An 18,706-nucleotide genomic window follows, 5' to 3' on the forward strand; every position below is an offset into this window, starting at 1 on the left:
TGGCCCGCACATCCCGACGTTACGCCGGACCATCACACATACCATCGTGGTCTCCTGGTCCTACAGAGTGTTGGTGAGTATGCCGGGGGGTTACGGGGGGAGAGAGCTGAAGGGAGAGAGCAAAGTGGGGACCCTGGGGGGAGAGAGCTGAGGAAGGAGGCCTGGGGGACAGGAAAACGACATCCCCCAAAAAATAATACATTGGGGGAGATCTATCAAACATGGTGTAAAGTGAAACTATCTCAGTCGCCCCTAGCAACCAATCAGATTCCACCTTTCATTCCTCACAGGCTCTTTGGAAAATGAAAGGTGGAATCTGATTGGTTGCTAGGGGCAACTGAGCCTGTGTCACTTTACACCATGTTTGATAAATCTCCCCCATAGTGCCTCTTTGGGATGAAAAATTTATATAAGGCACTGTCTTATTTTCGGGGAAACACGGTGGTGGTAGTAGTAGTAGTAGTAGTGGTGGTAGTAGTAGTAGTAGTAGTAGTGGTGGTGCTGGTGGTAGTAGTAGTAGTAGTGGTGGTAGTAGTAGGAGTAGTAGTGGTGGTGGTGGTACAGTAGTAGTAGTAGTAGTGGTGGTAGTAGTAGGAGTAGTAGTGGTAGTAGGAGTAGCAGTAGTAGTGGTGGTGGTGGTGGTGGTAGTAGGAGTAGTAGTAGTAGTGGTGGTAGTAGTAGTAGTAGGAGTAGTAGTAGTGGTGGTGGTAGTAGTAGTAGTAGGAGTAGTAGTAGTGGTGGTGGTAGTAGTAGTGGTGGTAGTAGTAGTAGTAGTAGTAGTAGTGGTGGTGCTGGTGGTAGTAGTAGTAGTAGTGGTGGTAGTAGTAGGAGTAGTAGTGGTAGTAGGAGTAGCAGTAGTAGTAGTGGTAGTAGTAGTAGTAGTGGTGGTGGTGGTAGTAGGAGTAGTAGTAGTAGTGGTGGTAGTAGTAGTAGTAGGAGTAGTAGTAGTGGTGGTGGTAGTAGTAGTGGTGGTAGTAGTAGTAGTGGTGGTGGTGGTAGTAGTAGTACAGTATGGAGCATGCTGGACAAGGCAGGAGATGTTTGGCTGTGTAAGGATGATAGTAGTAGTAGTTCAGTATGGAACTTGATGGACATCTGTTATATGGCTGTATGGGAGCTCAGGGTTCCCTGCCATTTTGTTTTCTTCTATTGAGAAGTATAAATATCATGTAATGGAACATAGGCTGCATTAGATTGGATGTAAGACGGCCAGAGCCATACGGCCGGAGTCTTGTGGCCATGAACTAGATGGTTACGTCTATCCCAATGCTTCCTTATTCAGACCCGTGCGGTATAATGCCCCTGATCGGCACAGTGTTGGGATCTTTTCCGCCCTTGTTTTTATAAAACACACCGCTCTGTACATACCCTGCTCAGAAACGACTAAACCTGCTCCTACAACAAATGAAACACGCCGCGCTCACAAATAGAATTTCAAATTTCAAATCTTTATTGATTTTACTTTTATTTTATTTTTTCACCGGGAAAGAAAACAAAGAGCGCACAGCAAACCCAGTAATGGCTGGAAATCACACAGGGCTGAGAGAATACAGAGGGGATTATTGAGAAGCTGCCGCTGGGTTTCATAATGTTGCAGAGCTGCATACCTGCCAGCTTTTGGGATTTCTATTGAAAGTCGACCTTTGGCTTGTCCTCTGGCGAGGCCGACGCCACGCTGCCCGTCAGGGAAGGCAGTAGGTTGTATAGTTAACTCCTGATTGGGGCAAAAAACACTACCCTGAAACCACACAACCTACTACCTCACCCCGCTAAGGCAGCTTCAATGACACAGACGGCTTCCGGACATCCAGAACATCAGGATAGTGTAATGCGGTTACCTCATGTGAATAGACCGCTGGGCCTCATGTATTAAAACTGGTTCAGAGACAAGAAAAAAATGGAGGAGGGATATGCAGCTGCAGCTTCTCTCTTTCTTTGGGAGATTACATGTTGTGAGAGGGAAGAGGGGGAAGAGGTTGGGGAACAGGTACTAGGGGAGCTTATGGCAGAATAAGGAAAAGGTGGGAAGGGGATACTACGGCAGCTTATCTCTTTCTTTGGCTGTTAGACTATATTTTGTGAGAGGGAACAGATATGTGGTGACACTAGATTGGCTTAGACTGATGTGTACAGCAGTACTGGATGTGTAGGCAGCAGAATTCAGTAAATACACTGAGAGGAGGTGGATATAGCTGTAGCTTCTCTCCTTTGGAGTCTGTATGTACTGTGTGCTGTGAGAGGGGAGAGGAAGCAGAAGTGGGAATAAATCTGGCTCAGAATGATGTATGCAGCAATATGGGATGTGTTGGCAGTGGAGGTGGATATAGCTGCAGCTTCTCTCCTTTGGATTCTGTATGTACTGTGTGCTGTGAGAGGGGAGAGGAAGCAGAAGTAGGAATACATCTGGCTCAGAATGATGTATACAGCAATAGGGATGTGTGGGCAGTGGAGGTGGATTTAGCTGCAGCTTCTCTCTTTCTCTGGAAATATGGGATGTGCTTGTAGTGTAATGCAGCAAATGGAAGAGAGGAAGGAGGGGGATGCAGCTGCAGCTTCTCTCTTTTTCTGTCTGGGAAAATACATGCTATGAAGTAAAGCAGGATTAGGGAAATATCTGATTGGCCCAGACTGATGTGATGTGTGTATAGTGTAATGCAGAAAATAGAAGAGAGGAAGGAGGGGGATACAGCTGCAGCTTCTCTCTTTCTCTGTCTGGGAGACTACATGCTATGAGGGGAAGTAGATTTAGAGAGATGTCTGATTGGTCTAGACTGATGTGCACAGTAACATGGGATGTGCGTATAGTGCAGCAAATAGAAGAAAAGGAGGAGAGGATACAGCTGCAGCTTCTCTCTTTTTCTATGACACTACATAAAATATATATATTTTTTTATTCTGAACCACATGTAATACATACGGGCCATCCATATATACAGACATATATATGTAGATATCTTACATTTGGAAACTTTATTTTTGCACAGAAAAAAACAGATGAATAATCTTAGACTTCACAGCAGTAAAGTATGAAATACGCAAAACAGGTAATAAGAGAATAAAGGCCGATGGGTTCCACCCCCCAGGAAGGCAATTCTTGGTCTCCACTGAAGAAATTACAGCCACTTCAGGAAAGACAGTAGATTGTATAGTTATCTGACACTCAGGGATTGACCCCAAAACTAAACAACCTACTACCTCACCCCAAAGGACAGTCAGCCTGGACGGGAGCCCTCGGGATGAAGGAGCGGCACCAGACGGGACTCTATTCAGAAACACAATGTCACGTGAATACATAAGAAAACATAACATCACTTTCCATTACAGGGAATCCAGGCAACCATGACAGTAAGAGTCGTCCTTGTATATATAACACCTGGAGCAGGGTGACATATGAAGCCTTGCTTTCTATCTTTAAATTTCCTCGACAGCAGGCTCGGACTGGTTCTTAGAGTTACTGGAGGATTCTCAGAGGGGTCCCGAGGCTACGCTGGCTCCTATAGCATGTTACACCGGTACTCATGACCCCTCTGGATATGTTTAATCCCTAGAAAGTCTGTAACTGTATCTAACAGAGGGCAATGTGTGTCATGGAGGTTGTAGGTTATATGGTATCACAGCTCAGACCAAAATAAATGGAGCTGAGCTGTAATACTGCACACAGCCTGTGGAAGGGGTGGCGCTGTAGTTGAAAGGAAGCAGCCATGTTTTTGTAATCTCTTGAATCAACTTTGTATTTTTTTCTGGACTATTTGGCCCTGGTGCAAAACCTCAGTGAGGGTCCTTCTCCTGTCCCCACAGCCGGCTTACAACACAACCAGAATCTCAAGCTTTACACATTCAGACCCTAGACCAGAGCCCAAAGAGAATTCAAACTCCAGATCAGATCTCAAAACAAAGTCAGACCCTAGACCAGAGCCCAAAGAGAATTCAGACTAGAGATCAGACTTAAAAAGTAAATCAGACACCAGATCCCACCCCAAAATTAATTCAGATCAGAGCTGACTCCAATCTGAACTTAGACCCCCCCAAAATGAATTGGGGATGAGACTCCAAAATTAAATCAGACTCTAGACCAGACCCCAAAAACAAATTCAAACTAGAGATAAGACTTAAAAATTTATTCAGACATCAGATGAGACTCCTACATGAATTCAGACCCCAGATGAGGCTCCTACATGAATTCAGACACCAGAGCATACTCTAAAATGAATTTAGACATTAGATCAGACCTCAAAGTAAATTCAGGCCTTAGACTAAACTGATTTTAGGCCTTACACTAAACCATAAAAATAAATGCAGACACCAGATCAGACACCAAAATGAATTCAGACTCCAGATCAGACTCCAAAATGAATTCAGACTCCAGATCAGACCCCTAATGTGAATTCAGACTCCAGATCAGACCCCCAATGTGAATTCAGACTCCAGATCAGACCCCCAATGTGAATTCAGACCCCAGATTAGACTCCTAAATGAATTCGGACACCAGATAAAACACTCAAATTAATTTAGACATCAGATCAGACCCTAAAATGAATTCGGCTGGAAACCAAATCCCCAAATGAATACAGACACCAGACCAGACCCCAAACTGAATTTAGGCTTGAGACTAAACAATAAAATAAATGCAGACACCAGATCAGACCCCAAAGTCAGTTCACACCCTGAACTGGACCCACAATCTGGTCCTAATCCAAAGATTACGACAGATCAAACACTGCCACACAGGATGGAATGGAATCAGGATGGAGAACTGTGCCCAAAGCCAAAGAGAAACCAACCTAGGAGCCAGAGGGGTAAGTATATGGAGGAGTTACTATAGTCAGGTGTGTGTAGTGCGTCATGGTGCAGGGGGCCCAGGACCCACCACGCTTTACATCCTGGTCACAACTTTGACAGCTGTAGCCCCTAAAGCCACATCACCACCTAGTGGTTTGGGCACAAACTTCTTCAGTTTGGGAAACCATGGGACTTCTCCCCTATAAGCACAAACCACAAACACACTGAAAGCATAATAGTAACAATGGTATTGATCTACCTTACAATGAGGTCACAGATATTACCTGTCCCATGAAATCCCAGATGGACGTTAGTAACCGAGTTACTTACCCTCCCAGGGTGGACACCGTCCTTCTACAATGCATCAGATGAGATGACCTAAAAAACATAAAAAGTCCCATAAAGCAGCCACACAGTAACATCACCTATCACCGCAGCTTACACATTACAGGGCAGATGATGCAGGATAACTAAGAGAGCGATGGTGACGAATGACGCTGGTGTTACACAGGAAGGACCAGGTGCAGGGGACACACCTTGACAACAATGCCTGTCAGTGCCCCGGGGGTATTGTCCTTATTTCACTCACTGACGGAGATGTACATGATGTACGCACTATGGCGGAGCAGCCGCTCACCATCTGTACTTTGTCCTAAATTTCAGCAAATCTTCTTCCTTGAGAGAAATAAAACTGAGTTTCTTTTTTTTTCTTTGCATCTAAGGTGCAGTACCGGCATTTTACCACTAGATGCCGCACCACCATAATTTGTATCTTCTACTGGGATAGTTCCAGTGACACCAGCTCTAAAATGGAAGACTATTGACCCCACCAGTGCCGAAACAAACCCTATAAAACAAAATTGACCGCTCTTAATAACCCATCGCTTAATAATCCATGTTGACAAGTACTCTTTCCACCATTGTGGCGCCACAAGCGCTAGAAGTACCCGCTGCCCATCAAGAAGTGCTGTGACCTGTAGTGCTACACTGGCTGCTACTTTCTATAATTTATTAAACATTTATTTATTTATTTATTTTTTTTGCATCCAGGGTACAGTACCATCATTTGACCACTAGATGTCGCACCACCATAGTTTTATCATCTACTGGGATAGTCCCAGTGACACCAGAGTTAAAATTGAAGATTATTAACCCTGTCAGTGCGGAAATTACAAACAGATTTTTCAGTCCGAGAAGGGGAAATAGGAACGTTACGTAGTTTTACATTTACAGGAGGAACAACAGAGTAAGGATCAAGGGCGGCCATATTATTTGTCCCCTAAGTAAAACATGCCTATATACATGTAACTACTTGCATCACAAAAAAAAAAAAAAAAAACATCTAGAACACCTTTTGTGAAGATTTTAAATTGTGTCGTTCCTCTGTTATTCCTCCAGAAAATACGGTGGAGTGTTCCATTCTCCATGTCAGTAGGGGTCGGACAGTGTCAGACTGTACAGGAGCTTGTCTCATTGATAAGAAAATGGCAGCATAGGCAGCATAGGATAGCATAGAGGAACAACACTTTTGCGAATAGTCGATCCACTACCATTTACAGTTCCTATGCAGACCTATGTGTCTCCATGGTAACAGACTACAAACAAATCTTGTGTAGTCTGATCCCGCAGTCATATATCCCCTACTTCTTTCTGACCTACTAAATGTTTGCTAGTAAGAAGTAAAGGACAAATAGATGGCAAGATGACTGCAGGATCCGACTACACTAAGGGTAGGTTCACACTACGGAACCGGAGGGGAGAATTTCCGACGGATTGCGTAGCTCGTACCCGTTCACTAATCATTGGTGTAAATGTTTCCATGACATACACACACACACAAACTGGCTGTGTTATATACAGTATAATGCGTCATTCCTCTGTTATTCCTCCTGGAAATGTAAGGCTAAATTACTGACAACCCTTTAAGGAAAATAGTATAATTGCCAGGAGGTCCTATTGTAACCAGGTTCTTGAATGGTAGATCTGCAAACAATGCAGTGATAACGTTTTGCCTTTGCTGTTCAGAACTCTAGGAAAGCTGGGTGACAAGGTCATGGATCAGTAGAACTCTGGATCAGGTAATGAAGGATGTGATCTGAGGACCCTAAAAAAGGAGATGGGGGGGGGCATCTTCTAAGTATACGAACCCAGGTGGAACTATCCTTACAGTGATGAAGAAGTCATCTCTATTGTTTCCAGATGTGGGCGCTGTTGCTTGTTGTCCCTATTGAAGACCTTTACATGTTTGCATTTTTCCATTACATATTAAAGGGCAGCGCATCTGCACCTTGTTACCTCGGCTCGGATACGCACAGAGTTCTAGAGATACTCAATCCTCGGGCCCTTTGCTAGAGAACTCAAAATGGCTGCCAAATTACTAGAGAGCCAACGAGGTAACCCGATCATAGGGCGCTGTTTATAGTACAGCCATCTTTCAAGCACTACTTGTATTTTTGGAGATTTTGACACATCGTGTCTTGGCCTGGGAAGGGCTCGCTTTCCTTCTCTATACAAAGAGGTTTGGCGGGATATAAATGGTCACCGACACTATAAACAGCTTCTCACTATTTGTAAATTTCTTCATATACCCAAAAATGACTCGTTATTCTAGAAAAACAGCACTGACAGCACATGGCCACTAGGTTTCTCACTTCTCTGCAGTCTGCTGTCCACTGCCTGTTGTTAAGGGAAATATGTCTCTAGTAAAAGGCAGATCAGGACAGAAGATGGGACGTGGGGATTAGCATGTGTTTTATGTAGGAGTGAGAAGAGTTTAGGCTGTGTACCTGCAAACTGAGCCGGTCTGCCTACTGAAGATTATTTACCCCATAGGTGTCAGACTTGGGCCCCTCATGTGTTGCAAAACTATAGTTCCTATCAGGCCTGTACAGCAGCGGCCCAGGCATGATGGCAATTGTAGTTTTGCACAATGCAGTCTATTCAGTGCATTTTCATCAGTGACAGAATTGCAGAGATGAGTCTGTGCTCTTCTGTCATTGGCCAGAGAAGTCAAGGACTACTGTACAGTATCAGAATTGGACCTCCTTTAAAGTGTTGTCTCCTCCATAGAGTCACGTGTTTTCTTCTTCCTTGAAGGATGGACATTGGCGTGTTATGCGAAAAACATTAGCGAACAAACCCCCTGCAGCCATCGCTGCAGAAACACAAGCAATGAAGGCAGTGTTATGGTTGGGGGAATGTTCTCTGGGTCACTCATCCCCACAGATCACATACCCCCAGACATGCTGATTATCTCTCCTGGGGAAAATGGGATCTTCCAGTAGAAATATCTGACATTTTGGTTGGAAGAGGATGACCAAGGATGCCAAGTACTCCCCTGACCCCTAATTCCCACTGAGCATCTGTAGGACCTCTTAGAGGTCGCAGTCAGCATGGCTTACACCTACCAAGACCTTATAGAGTCACTTCCCACCTTTCTAGCTGCCATCTAGCTGGACATGGTGGCTACTCTATTACTCGCTGGTCATAATAATCTGACTTGACCATTGAACAAAGTATGGACTCAAGATGACCTCTCGAAATGCCCACCATTGGCCATGTAGGCAAGTGCTCCAACCCACACGGTGGCAGTCTTTCCAATATGGATCCTATATTATATTTGTCCAGAACACATCCTCTAGAAGCCGAAATCACGGACATGAACTTCTGCTGAACATCCCGGCGATGACGCGTCAGGATCTCCGCGTCCGCTCCCATTCCACAAATCTCATCATCGTATATTTTGGGTTAACAGAAGTAGTAAACAGTCTGTGGTTGCCCCCCCCCCTTCTCCCCTCTGCCCTCCGATGACAGTGTTAGGACGGGCGCCGTGCATGTGGTACACCACACAAATCTGCATTCCAGATCAATTGGTAACACTATTAAAGAGGTTGATGGATTGAAGAGCTGCAGAAGAACGAGCCGTTCCCCAGGGACTGACCACCCAACCACAAGGTCATTGTTCAGCCTCCCCCTCCTCCCTCGTCTCCTCCTTGTCAGCTACCTGCAAATTGTCATTAGCAAAATCCGAGGATGGAACCAATTGGAGGATCAGACAAAGTTAATGGTCTCTTCTCTGACTAATCCTGCGTTTATTCTGTGGTTCGGTAAATTCCTATGTGGTGCAGCCGGCATACCATGAGCAGAAATCACTCACTGTATTCCTGGGTTCTAGGGATTTCTTTTTATATTTTTTTATAACCTTTCTGACACATGATTGTATACAGAATAAATCCAGATCAGAATTTTGCTGCTTGATGCCACACGGTTTCTTATTAGGTAAATTGACCTATTCTTGATGCCATGATGCCAAAAAAATGTGAAAAAATTTAAGAAAATCAAAAAACATGGCTAAGTGGGGTGAATCCTTACTTTTTTTTTTTTTACTATAAGCCATTTAAAATAAAAAATTAAGCACTTTTGCGAATAGTCGATCCACTACCATTTACAGTTCCTATGCAGACCTATGTGTCTCCATGGTAACAGACTACAAACAAATCTTGTGTAGTCTGATCCCGCAGTCATATATCCCCTACTTCTTTCTGACCTACTAAATGTTTGCTAGTAAGAAGTAAAGGACAAATAGATGGCAAGATGACTGCAGGATCCGACTACACTGAACAGGTTTGTAGTAGGAGCTGTAAAGGAGTATACAGTAGTCTGTATAGGAGCTGTAAACACAAAATGGTAGTAGATGTAGTGAAGACTATTTGCAAAAGTGTGTAATTTTTATTTTAAGTGGATAGATACAGATAGAAAAGGTCATGCTCGCCCAACTAAATTATATGTGGTGCGTGAGGCAACAAGTTATCAGAGGGCAATTCCTTTAGCATTTGTTTCTGCAGCTTCTGTGCAGATTTATGTGTCTCCATGGTAACAGACTACGTCGAAATCATATTCAGTCATATTGTTAACCATCTATGCCTTGTTTCTTGCTGATCAAATGTTAGTAAAAGCAGAGGATAAAATCACCTCAAGGGCAGACTACATAGGAGGCGTTTGTAGTCTGTTACCATGGAGACACATTGGTATGTATAGGGGACATGGACACAAACCAGTAAGTGGCTTTAAAAGACTATAGGAAAATTATTTTTTTTATGTTACATTAATCAGGACAGAAAATCTTTTTTATTAAGAAGGTACAATCTCAATTTTTAAAGGGACATGGTTAAAAAGAGACAGGTTTTATATCAACTCTGTAAAAGTGAGCGTTCAGGGAGTTATTCTGTTATTCTGTAGGTGGTCCTGAGGGCAGGGCTTAAAGGGGTGTTCCAGTGTTTTGTAAAAAATAGGATTCTGCTTGGGTGGGGTGGGGGGAATAAAAAACATACTCACCTAACCCTACTCACCTAACCCTGGTCCCCACAGCTCCCAATTTCTCCTTCCAGTACCAAAGTCTTCTTCCTGCTGCTCAGCCAATTACTGACCACAGCGATGTGCCATCTTGGACAGTGATTGGCTGGGGCAGAACACTTGTCTCAGAAGCAGGAAGAAGACAGAAGGCAAAGGAAACTAAAGGAGAAGAAACTGAGACGTAAGGGCCAGTAGGCGACTGGGGGTAGGTAAGTATGACTTTTTTCTATTCCCCCCACTTTTTTCCCCCCACAAATTACTGGAATACCCCTTTAAACATCTAGATGTTGCCCTTCAAATGTTGCCAAGTAAATTAAAGGAGTTTTCTATCTGTATTCATGAAAGTATGTTTCAATACGGCAATAAGAAGCAGGGAAGGATCCATATTACGCCATTATATATATAATATATATATATATATATATATATATATATATATTATATATATTATAAATTGTGCCCTACAGGCAGGGGGGCGGGGCCAACAGTGTGACATATCGGAGAGTGAATGGTGTTGCCCTTTAAATGTTAAATCCCACCGCGAAGCAGTAAATGATTTTCGATGTCATTCTCGATGTCTAATTACATTTCTGTCAATCATTTCCGGAGCGGGCGAATGCGGAAGTCTTAATAATTACAAAGTAAACAGAATTCTTCAATGGCTGAAGGTACGGCAGATGAAGGATTAATCATTGTCTTTGTATAAGGCATTAATCCCTCCGAAAAAATCTATCCGTACGCTCTGGTTAATCATTACCATGTCCTGAACACTAGGTGATTTTCAGGTAGGCATTCTACTCAGTGGATTGGTATACGGGTGGCGGGTATACTGTAGCCACTTCTGTATTAAAGGGGTTTTCCTATCGAGAACATCTGACCTATCCACAGGATAAATGTATGCTTGTTGGGATCCCCCAAGATCATTAGAAAGTTAATTCTAAGTTGCAAGGCATACAGTGTATTACAGGAACAAGGACACCTGTCTTTGACAGAAGTCCCTGTTCCTGTCCACCACAACTGTTCGAAATGAATGCTGGAAAAAAAAAATCAAGATTCTGATCAATTCAGAGCAAATTTGGTTTGTTAGTAATCGATTCACTTGTATCTTTCAACTATCCATCAAGAGGCATACAGTTGATAGTAGGGAGGAGGGGGATGCTGCTGCAGTTTATGTTGTATTTTTGAGACTATGCTGTGATAGGGAAGAGGAAGCAGCAGTGTGGAGACATCTCATTGTGCACAGCAATATGGAATGTGTTGACAGCAGAATGCAATAAAGAGAAGAGAGGGATACAATTGCAGCTTCTCTCTTTCACTGGGAAACTGCATGCTGTGAGAGGGAGGAGGGAGCACAAGTATGGAGACATCTCCTTGTGCAGAGCAATATGGAATGTGTTGACAGCAGAATGCAATAAAGAAAAGAGAGGGATATGACTGCAGCTTCTCTCTTTCACTGCTGTAAGCAGGGCTGTATTAACAGTTTCTGCTGCCCTAGGCACTAAACCTGAAGACGTCCCATCTTCACGCACCTATTGGCTATACCAGACCTGACCGATACCACCATACCCCTCACCCCCCTGGAAAAGACACCAGATTTACTGGCAAGTCTGAATTGGAGGAGGGAAACTAAAAAAATAAAAACAAAAAAAAATAGTTTTTTCTGTCCCCCCTGCTACCTGGTGCTGCCCCCCTGCAAGGTGCTGCCCTAGGCACCGGACCACGGGTGCCTAATGGTAAATACGGCCCTGGCTGTAAGAGGAAGGTGGGAGCATAAGTACGGAGACATCTCCTTGTGCAGAGCAAAATAGAATGTGTTGGCAATATAATTGATAGAGAATAGACAGGGAAGAGATGGCTACAACTGCAGCTTCTCTCTTTTACTGGGAAACTGCATGCTATGAAAGGGAGGAGGGAGCGGAAGTATTTAGACATCTCAATGTGCATGTCGGTAGATATAGCTGCAGCTTCTCTCTTTCTCTTGTAGTCTATATGCTGCGAGGGGGGAGAGGGAGCTGAAGTGGGAAGACATCTGGTTGGCTCAGCTTGAAGTGCACTGTGCTATATGATGTGTGGGGTGTGGTATGCATTATTTAGAAGTCAAATTAGGATACAGCTGCAGCCTCTCTCTTTCTCTGGTATACATGCTGTGAGAGGGGGTAGAGAGCAGAAATGGCCAATCGATCCGTTTCAGACTGAGACTGAAGCACACAACAGTAAATCATTTTTGGGCAGTCTAATGCAGCATAAAGTCGACCCGTGGGGGGGGGGGGGGACGCATTTGCAGCTTCTCTCTCCGCATCTAAGGCCCAGCTTGAAGTGCACAGCAGTATGGGACGTGTGGGAGTGTAATGCATTAAATTGAGGACAGGTGGGTGGATTCAGCTGCAGCTTCTCTCTCTCTTTTTGGGCATCTGAGAGGGGAGAGGGAGCAGAAATGGGGAGACATCCTTTTGGCTCAGACTGAAGAACACTACAGTATAGGATTCGTGGGCAATATATTGCAGTTGGGGAGAGGAGCTGCAGCTTCTCTCTCTCTTTCTGGGCATCTAAAAACTGAGAGGGGAGAGGGAGAAGAAATGGGGAGTCATTCTATTGGCTCAGACTGAAGAACACTACAATATCGGATTTTGCCAATCTTTTGCAGTTGGGGAGAGCCACTTCATCTTCTCTCTGTGCATGTAAGAGCGCATGCTGTGATAGGGGAGAGGGAGCAGAAATAGGAAGTCATCCTATTGGCTCAGACTGAAGAACACTACAATATAGGATTTTGCCAATCTTTTACTGTTGAGCACGTAAGAGCACATGCTGTGAGAGGGGAGATGGGGCAGACATTGAAAGATATCTGATGTGCAGAATATTATGGGATGTTATTGCAGTGTAAAGCACTATAGACAGTGTTGGTTGTGGGGGATGGGGATCCTAGCTTGCTGCATGGACATTTAGATAGCAGGAAACCACATAAGTGTGAACACCACACCAGGGATGATGCAAGGGGTTAGAACATGTCCTAAAATAAGCTGGTTGTCTCTGCTACATCTTACACACCACTACAGCGGTCTAGAAAAGGGATTGCGGTTTTTTTTTTTGTAACAATAGTGACGCCTGAACATTACAATGTACAGTTATATAGAAACTAGTATAGAAGGAAGGAAGGAAATCACATGTACCTTCTTACATGTCAAGTAAGGTCAGCGACGAGATGTCTGGAAATCCCCCCGTCATCTGCAATGGAACAGTGAAATATTATATGAAGAATAAAGCTTTACTTATCCATATAACAGTGTGATAGCCTTCATGTATGTTTGGTTGTATTATACTCACTATATGGCGGTATATGGAGATCACAGACACACTTGATGTTTATATGTTATATAACGTTTGAGGCTTTTCCTCTTAATATATCCTCAGTTGTCCTGTTCTGTAGTTATTAAAATCCTGCTCCATCTGTTTTAGGGAGATCTGCATGACAACAACCAGTCGTGCTATTACGGCACCTATAAAGGATTGGTTTCTGTGTTTTTTCTAGAATCTTTCTAGATTAAAGGGGTCCCTTGAAGTAGATCACAAAGTTTTCTATGACCTTCTTCAATCACTGTAGGGAAATCTAGTAGTAAGCGTTCAGTTTTGCTCACAGCACCTCCGCTGGAGAGATGAAGCATTACACTGTGCAGGAACGGATGGGACTCTCTTTGTAGCTGATCTGGACTCTGTTTAAAGGGTTACCCAAAATCCACAGATTGGATAACTGATCAGTGGGGATACACCACCGATCACAAGAATAGGAGTCCCTTGTCATTCGATTGAATGGAGAGGTCGAAAATAATACCCTAATATAAAATTTACCCTGTATATACGTGTAGATGAGAGAATTTTAAGTACATTTGGGTTTGTCCGAACCTGAACTCTTGGCATTTGATATGCTATGGTCTAGAAAACATGGATCCAGCCATAGGCAATAGGCTGTATACATATTTTCCAGGACTTCCTGGGGCTGCATCCAACTTCTTCAGCCAAATGCAGAGAATTTGGGTTCACATGAACCAGAATGTACTCGAAGTCCGCTCCTCTCTAGTTTTTACCTGTCCAGTTGGGCAATAATATGATCCCGGCTCAGGTCCCTTGTCCCTCAAGTAAATTGGGCAGTAGAACACATACTTGGCTACAGCTCCATTCACTCTCTATGGGACACGTAGAGAGTGAATGGGGCTCTGTTCCTTCATTCACTCTGGGGGACAATGAACGTCCATTCCTATGCTCAGTAGGGGGTCACCGGTCAGCTAGTTATGACACTCCTGGGGTATATGGAAATAGGTTTCCTGAATTGGGCAGCCCTTTTACTGGAGATGAGGTTATAGTACTACTGAACTAGGCAGCTGGGTGACGGTAATGGCCGCCATATTAGTTGTCACCAATAAGTGGCATCAGACCATCGGACATGTATAATATATGGCAAAATGAAGGCTATCCTGACCTATACAGTCACCAAATCTGTGGGCAACTAACCCGAATTCAGACTCTATAAAGTCTTTTTATTCTGTGACTCTGTTCAGATTATATGGCCTTGACCTTAATCTACCCAGTCTGTAGAACGAGAAACGGCAAACCAGTCATTTGAGTTTGTTGAGTTGTTCTGCGCTCTCTGCAATTACACATGTCTTAGGTTAATCATCGCGTAACTAGGACTGGGATTAATATAGGGAGATTAACCTTCCGTACGCCACAACTCTCCTGCGCATTCTAGATGGAAGCAAGTTATATCCGGTTGGATATTCCAGTACTGATGTAAAAGGAAGAGAACTACATGTTCCCCAAGAGAGGAGGATAAGATATTTCACTGGGGTGGTCTCTACGACGATACTCGATGATCTAGAACAATAGCCACCAAGTCTACAATGGCAAAACTATAGTTCGTAGCATATGTCTCATAATGGAAGATGCACTTTAACCAAATGGGAGTCATAGGTTGGGGAAGAGTGATCTAGAACATAGGATACTTGGTGCTTCTAGAAAAACAAGGCACTTGAAGACTTTAGACAATAGAGCAGTTGTGGTTTGGGAACAATATAGAACTGTACAATGGAGCGATGGCACTTGAGGACTTCAGCTGGCTATGTACATTACTTAATATTGGCCAAAACCACTGATTCCAGCAGGACCATCCGAATATCTAAGGTGTTTGGAACCTCCTGAGTTTTCCCCCAATGGCAGAAGATCAGAAGAGAAGGATTTGGTAGTTGGATTTCAACGTGCCCAATCTTTTTGTTCTAAAGCTATATATGAATGCTCAGCTGAAAAGAATTCCCATGTGTATGGGGGATCTTGGGTGAGATAGCTTCTAGGTCACATTTAATGTGTTTGACTAGCCTTAGAATAATAAGGGCACTAATACAATAATGTACTGATGTCTCTTGGTGTCATAAAAGAAGAGTAGGGTACTAACTAATTGGGTGCTATCATTTATAGATCCAGAATAATGGGGCACAGATCTTTATGGTTCCTAAACAATGGGGAACTGATGTATATGGTTCCAGAACAATGGGGCACTAACGTCTGAGACACATATGTTTACGTTTCTAAAACCACACAGCACTAATGTTTATTACTATTGATCCAGAATATTAGAACATTGATTTTTATGGTTCCAGAACAATAGGGAACAGATGTTTATAGATCCAGAACAATAGGGAGCTGATGTTTATAGATACAGAACTATGAGGCATTGATGTTTATAGATCCAGAACAATGGGACACTGATGTTTATAGATCCAGAATAATGGGGCATTGATGTTTATAGATCCAGAACAACGGGGCACTGATGTTTAAAGATACAGAACATTAGGGCACTGATGTTTAAAGATACAGAATAATGGGGCACTGATGTTTGTGGTTCTAGAACAATTGGGCACTAATGTTTATAGATCCATAACAATAGGGCACTGATGTTTATAGTTCCAGAACAATGAGGCATTGTTGTTTATGGATTCAGAACAATGGGGCACTAATGTTTATAGATCCATTACAATGGGCACTAATGTTTATAGATCCATTACAATGGGCACTAATGTTTATAGATCCATTACAATGGGCACTAATGTTTATAGATCCATTACAATGGGCACTAATGTTTATAGATCCATTACAATGGGCACTAATGTTTGCCGTTCTAGAAAAACAGAGCACTAATCTTTAGAACAATGGGGCACTTAATAATGTTTATGGTTATTAGAGAATGGGGCATGGATATTAATTGTACTAGAACAATGGGACACTGATGTTTGTAGTTGTAGAATGACAAGGAACTAATTTGTGGTTCCAGAACAATGGGGCACTGACGTCTATAGTTCCAGAACAATGAGGTACTTACCTTTGTGGTTCTATAAGGGTGTAAACCTGTTCTGAAACAGAAGGACATTGGTTCCACTGTCACTTTTGACTCTATAACTACCAGGCATTGTTTTTTAAGGGTTGGGGGAATGCTGCTGTTTTTACAGTGGACTAACTTTGCATTTCCTCCTGCATTTTGATGGTTTCTATTCACGAGCTTCTGCTGTGTTTTCTCAGGAATATGATGGTGGTGTGTGTGGGGGGGGGGGGGTGTCTGACCTTTGGCGATCAGGTTTCTTGTCAGAATGATAGCAGGATTAACAATTCAGTTTTAGCATGAAACTAAAGACGCTTTACCCTGGAGTATCCTCGGTGACCGGCCAGCCTGGGCCAGCTCCTATAAGTCAGGCAGAGAATGGGCTCTTCGGCTTACAGACGGAGGCCGAGTGTGCAGAAAGTGTAAGGTGACCCATGAAAGGGGATTAGTGGCCAATTCTAAATAGCTGTTCTAACAGTTGAATGTGTGACAGGTTACGCCAATGCTTTACAACCCGGCCAATTAGCATGTCTGTATGGGGGGGGCACCTGTTATAGGGATCTGAGGGGGGTATACAGGGGCATAGCTGTGAACTGGCACCGGGTGTGATGTATGGGACACTGGGAGGATCTTGTTACCCTCAGAAAATACAAAGAGTGTTAACATAGAAGCCCTTAGCTGCTGCACACCTCCAAATGCCCACCCAACTGCACACCATTGGCACCATCTTAACGCAAGATGTTGGTTCTACTGAAGGCTATCTTTTCCAATAAGCATCTGCTCTGAAAGGGGAGAAAGCATCTGTCCTACTATTATCTAACCAAGACCAGAAGGATCCAGTAGCTGAAATCCAACATGGTCGATCCTTCTCTACCTTAGCATATGCTAATCGAGGGAGTCGCGATAGCTAGTTCTATGGGTTTGGCCAACACACATCTAGTGTGTATGGTAGGCATTAGATTAAGATTTGATGGAAGTCCACTAATCGGCCGAATGAAGAGGTTGTGGAGGTCTATCTACATAAATAGCTCCATATTTAGTGGTGGTTTGTCCTGGCTGTTTGGTCCTAAGTGAGGCACAGCCTTTACGAAATGTATGAAGCTGGTAGGCCATGAAGGAACATACTGCTCACTGGCATGCCATGACGTCTTCAATCAGATGTCCATGGAGGGGTTTGAAGGCAAGAATCAGACCCTCACCAGTCTGGCCAATCGAGAGCCAATCAATGCATATCCAATGCTATGGAGAGGTTTCACTGCTGAGATCAGCCTGATCTAGATCATTTATTCTTGATGTGTCACAAAGATGCTTCAGGCACTGTCTCTAAGGCAGTAATTTCCAACCACTTAGACCATGAAGGGAACTCTTGAAGAAAGTTCACTCCTTGAGGAATCCTTTCAACACCCTTATCACTGCTATAAATGTGCCAGCTCTTACTATGAAGGGTTCTCACCTACTGAGGCCAACGTGATCTAGGTTCCCTGTTCTCGTTGTGTCTATAGAAGCTGCAAGGCTGTCTTAGTGGCAGTAATTCCTAACCCTTTAACAATGCTGGACCTTTAAAGATAAAAATTCACTTCTTCGGGAACCCTTACGACTACCTTATTGCCTCTATAAAATGGCAGCTCTTGGCATAGAGAAATCTCTCCCCTTGAGGCCAACCTGATCTAGGTTCTTTGTTCTCGATGTGTCAAATAGAAGCTGAACATCAGTAATTCACAACCCTTTAACCATGTAGGAAAGTTAAAATAAAAGTTCACCTCTTAGGGAACCCGTACAGCTACTTTATCTTGTCTATAAAGTGGCAGCTCATGTTATTAAGAGATCTCCCCATTAAGGCCAATATGATCTAGGTTCGCCGTTCTTGACATACACCATCAAAGCTGCAGGGACTGTCTAAGTGGCGGTAATTCCCAACCCTCTGATCATGGGGGGCCTTGATGATATATGTTCACTTCTTGGGCAGCCCCTACAACAACCTTATCGTTCCTATATAAGTGGCAGCTCTTGTTGTCTTTATGGGAACCATTGGAACTTTAGAGTTCCTAGTGGGAAGTACTGTTCTATGGGTATCCATTAAAGACCAGGGAGAACTCTATAAGCTACCATATGGCAGCCTATTATGTATCTGACATGACTTTTTGATCCATCTGTGAATCAACATTTGAGATACAACAGGAGAACACCAAGCCGGGTCCTACTTTAGGACAAGTC

General features: G+C 43.5%; 1 long non-coding RNA gene across 1 annotated transcript in view; it reads right to left on the bottom strand.

The window, feature by feature from the left end:
• Positions 1 to 4,786: 4,786 nt before the first annotated feature.
• The window catches only part of LOC138789233 (uncharacterized), a 71,279-nt gene continuing 57,359 nt past the window's right edge, over positions 4,787 to 18,706 (bottom strand). Inside the window, exons 5-6 of the long non-coding RNA XR_011362711.1 lie at positions 13,299 to 13,353; positions 4,787 to 5,157 (exon numbers count right to left, since the gene is read on the bottom strand). This is a non-coding gene — a long non-coding RNA (uncharacterized lncRNA). The remainder of the gene's footprint in view (positions 5,158 to 13,298; positions 13,354 to 18,706) is intronic.

This window comes from Dendropsophus ebraccatus, chromosome 1 (assembly GCF_027789765.1).
Source record: "Dendropsophus ebraccatus isolate aDenEbr1 chromosome 1, aDenEbr1.pat, whole genome shotgun sequence".
Taxonomy (NCBI): Eukaryota; Metazoa; Chordata; class Amphibia; order Anura; family Hylidae; genus Dendropsophus; species Dendropsophus ebraccatus.